This window comes from Rhinoderma darwinii, chromosome 1 (genome assembly GCF_050947455.1).
Source record: "Rhinoderma darwinii isolate aRhiDar2 chromosome 1, aRhiDar2.hap1, whole genome shotgun sequence".
Lineage (NCBI taxonomy): Eukaryota > Metazoa > Chordata > Amphibia > Anura > Rhinodermatidae > Rhinoderma > Rhinoderma darwinii.
This window is the reverse complement of record NC_134687.1, coordinates 413885138-413890055: the sequence shown is the minus strand read 5'-3', so window position 1 is coordinate 413890055 and position 4918 is coordinate 413885138.

Genomic DNA, 4918 nt, shown 5'->3' with positions numbered 1-4918 from the left:
GGTCTGTAAGGACCGTTACCTGGTGCCTAGCCCCCTCCAGGAAGTGGCGCCACTCGTCAATTGCCCATTTAATGGCTAAGAGTTCGCGGTTGCCAATATCATAGTTACTCTCAGTGGGCGAAAACTTTCTGGAGAAGTAGGCACAGGGACGGAGATGGGTGAGGGACCTGGTACCCTGGGACAAGACAGCCCCCACTCCCACCTCGGACGCGTCAACCTCCACGATAAATGGTTCCATTTGGTTGGGCTGAACCAGCACCGGGGCCGAGATAAAGCACTTCTTAAGGACCTCAAAAGCCTGGACAGCCTCAGGAGGCCAGTGGAGGAGATCAGCACCTTTGCGAGTGAGATCTGTAAGAGGCTTAGCGATGACCGAGAAGTTAGCAATAAATCTCCTGTAATAATTAGCGAACCCCAGGAAGCACTGTAACGCCTTCAGGGAGGCAGGTTGGACCCATTCCGCCACAGCTTGGACCTTGGCGGGGTCCATGCGGAATTCATGAGGAGTGAGGATTTGACCCAAAAATGGTATCTCCTGCACCCCAAACACACATTTTTCGGTCTTCGCAAACAGTTTGTTTTCCGAAGGACCTGGAGCACCTTCCTGACATGCTCAATGTGGGAGGACCAGTCCTTGGAAAACACGAGTATGTCATCAAGGTACACTACAAGAAATACACCCAGGTAGTCTCTCAAAATCTCATTTATGAAATTCTGGAAGACCGCGGGAGTATTACACAACCCAAAGGGCATGACGAGGTATTCGAAATGACCTTCGGGCGTGTTAAACGCAGTCTTCCACTCATCCCCCTCTTTGATGCGGATAAGGTTATAAGCCCCCCGTAGATCAAACGTAGAGAACCATTGGGCCCCCTGAACCTGATTAAAGAGATCAGGAATCAAAGGAAGGGGATACTGGTTCCTCACAGTGACCTTATTCAAGTTTCGGTAGTCAATGCATGGCCTAAGACCACCATCCTTCTTCCCTACGAAGAAGAGGCCAGCACCTACCGGAGAAGTAGAGGGGCGAATGTAACCCTTGGCCAGGCATTCCTGGATATACTCTCTCATGGCTTCACGTTCGGGACAAGAGAGATTAAATATCCTACCCTTAGGGAGCTTAGCTCCTGGTACCAAATCGATTGCGCAATCGTATTCTCTATGAGGAGGTAACACTTCGGAGGCCTCCTTAGAGAAAACATCAGCGAACAAACTCAGGTAGCGTGTTCACCTCCTCAGGGGGAGAAATAGAATTAACAGAAAAACATGACGTCATGCATTCATTACCCCATTTCGTAAGATCCCCAGTATGCCAGTCAAACGTGGGATTATGCAACTGCAACCAGGGAAGGCCTAAAACCAAATCGGACGATAATCCCTGCATTAACAGTACAGAGCACTGCTCCTAATGCATGGAGCCAACAAGGAGTTCAAAAACAGGGGTATGCTGTGTAAAATAACCATTAGCAAGAGGAGTGGAGTCGATACCCACTACCGAGACAGGTTTAGGCAAATCAATCAAAGGCATAGCTAGAGACATAGCAAATTCCACAGACATGATATTAGCAGAAGACCCTGAATCCACGAAGGCACTGCCGGTAGCAGACCTACCACCAAAAGAGACCTTATTACGTTTCATATTTACGGGAAATACTTGTGCGCCCAAGTGACCTCCCCGATGATCACTTAGGCGCGGAAGTTTTCCGGCATGCTTATTCATACGCCTAGGACAGTTGTTCACTTGATGCTTGTCATCCCCACAGTAGAAGCAGAGACCATTCTTCCTGCGGAACTCTCTGCGTTGTTGGGGGGACTCGGAGGCCCCGAGTTGCATAGGTACCTCCGAGTCTTCCGTGGAAGAACGAAGCAACGGGACCTCGGGAGGCATCATGGGGGAGTCAGAGGAAAAGACACCAAGACGTTCAAGTCATCGTTCCCTGAGATGTCGGTCAAGTCGTACCGCTAAAGCCATAACCTGGTCTAGAGAGTCAGAAGAGGGGTAGCTAACTAGCAGGTCTTTCAAGGCGTTCGACAGGTCCAACCTAAACTGGCACTTTAAGGCAGGGTCATTCCACCGAGAAGCTACGCACCACTTCCTAAAGTCAGAACAATACTCTTCAACAGGTCTCTTACCCTGACGTAAGGTCACCAACTGACTCTCGGCAATGGACAGCCTCGGAGAGTACGAGGTGCCAAACGCAGAGCAGGAGAGTAGTGAACAAGCCGAGTAAAACCAGGAGAGCACGAGGTACCAAACGCAGAGCAGGTGAGTAGTCAGCACGCCAGGGTCAATACGAAGCAGGGACAAATAGTTCAAGAAGCTGCAGCAGGGCCAGGAAACCAACAGAGAAGAATCACAAGCAAGGAGGAACAGGAAAGGCAGGTATACATAGACAGAGGGCGGGAGCTAGCTCCGTCCGGCCAGGCTGTGATAGGCTCTCCCACTCCTAAGCCTGCCATCCTGAGTGGTGGAAGATGGAGTCAGTCTCACAGACATAGAAGCAGGTGCAGACTGATTACCTATGGGCGTTGATACAGAAGCTGTGCCTGGCAGATCCTTTACACATATATGGACAGTGATGTCAACGGCTTCCCCAGAGCCAGAGTACCGGAGCAGAGCCACTTCTAGCACTCTGCCTGGGACACTGCTCTGCTCCTGACATCACTGTCAGTAGTGTAGAGTAGTGCTCTGCCCGGGACTTGGTTCTGTGGTTGCCCCTGACAACGCTGTCCATCCGGGACTTCTCCTGAAGCGGAATTCCTAGCCGGAGCATCGGCAATGTTCTGGCTGGGGATTCCACTAGAGTGAGCCCCAAAGGCTACAGGGAGTGGGCTGTATGTCACTACCAGGGAGGGGGGCTGTGTGGCACTATCAAGAAGGGGGGCTGTGTGGTACTACCAGGAAGGGGGGCTGTGTGGCACTACCTGAGAGGGGGCTGTGTGGCACTACCTGGGAGGGGGGGCTGTGTGGCACTACATGGGAGGGGGGCTGTGTGGTACTACCTGGGAAGGGGGGCTGTGTGGCACGCTGTGAGATCCCCCACAAACAGTGGCGGATTAAGTAGACCATAGGCCCTGGGCTGTTTCCCAAACTTGGGCCCCCCTTCCGCACTGCCCCCCTGCCGCGTCGTAACTATTGTTAACGCTACCTTTTTTGCAAGCATTAACAAATGGGTGTTACGATTCCCCTTGTCACAGGGCTGTGTCCCTACATACTGACAGTATAACACTGTGCAGGGACACATCCTCCTGAAAAGGGGAATTATCTATCAGTCCTGTACTGCACAAAGACTTTTTGTGAAATACGAGGATTTCCTATAATAAACATGTCAGGAGAGGTGACAGATTCTCTATAAATCCAGTGACTCACAGGTGACGACGTCTCAGATTCTAGTAGTTTTTTTTCCTCTTTTCTTCTCCATCCGGTCCAGAGTTCATGACGACTTCTCCCGGCCATGACGCATTTCTGCAGAATTTGCTACTCAGATGTCTTCGGCTCCTCACTTTTTCAACATTTCCACACCTATCAACGAAAATAAAGTTATCATGCTGCCACACACTGTGCCCCTAAATATAATAGCACCATACACTGCACCCCTGAATAAAATAATACCAAACACTGTGCCCCTGAATATAATTGTGTCAAACACTGTAAAGTAATCCACCACATACACAGTGCCCCATGTATAGTGCCACAGACAGCCACCTGTAGATATCACACATTCCCCTATAGGTAACACCACACATCCCCCCATAGAAAGCGTTGCACACAGCCCCCTATAGATAGCGCCACACAGCCTCCCCAGTAGAGAGAGCCACACACAGCCCCATATAGATAGCGCCACACAGCCCCCCTGTAGAGAGCGCCACACAGCCCTCCTCCTCTTGTAAATAGTGCCACACACATACGCCTGTGGATAGCGCCACAAAGCCCCCCCCTTGTATATAGTGCTACACAGCCCTCCCCCTTTGTATATAGTGTAACACCATGCTCCCCCCTTTGTATATAGGGCAACCCAGCACTACCCCCCTTGTATATAGGGCCACATAGCGCTCCCCCTTGAATATAGGGCCACACAGCGCTCCCCTCTCCCCTTGTATATAGGGCCACACAGTGCTCCACCCCCTTTGTATATAGTGCACACAGCGCTCCCCCCCTTTGTACATAGTGCACACACAGCGCTCCCCCCTTTGTATATAGAACACACAGCGCTCCCCCCTTTGTATATAGTGCACATAGCGCCCCCCCCCCCTTGTATATAGTGCACCCCCAGACGAAGGCATCTGCCGAAACGCGCGTCGGGTGTTGGCGTCCTCCCTGTGTGAGACCATGAATTTGGGTATGTATGTTATCTTCAACAGGTGTCTGTGTTACATGCTTTAGGTCTGTTGTTACTTTGGCCCTTCAGTCGATGGGCTGCATAGGCCCCATGTCTTGACTTATATGTAGTCCAGTAGTTTATTGCTATATGCTGCGCTACCCGCATTTTTCAGCACTTTATACTTGACTGTTACTGTTACAGTTCTGCTACACACCTCATGCAGCTTGCTTTCCCTTCTGGACTCCAATTTACACATGCGCCTGTATTTTGACATGTATGATCATGCTCGCTATACTGTACATGTTTTTTGGTCTTGCACAGGTTGACGCCTTCTTTCCATTGTGTGACTCATCTTTTCTATTCTGTTGTGTCTATCTTTAATAAAATTTATATATTTTTATACTCAGTACGTTTGTACCAGAGTGTATCATCTTTCTGTCTGTAGGTGTCTCCTCTTTGTATATAGTGCACACAGCGCTCCCCCCCTTTGTATATAGTGCAAACATCGCTCCCCCCTTTGTATATAGTGCACACAGCACACCCCCCCCCTCTTTGTATATAGGGCACACAGCGCTCCCCCCTTTGTATATAGTGCA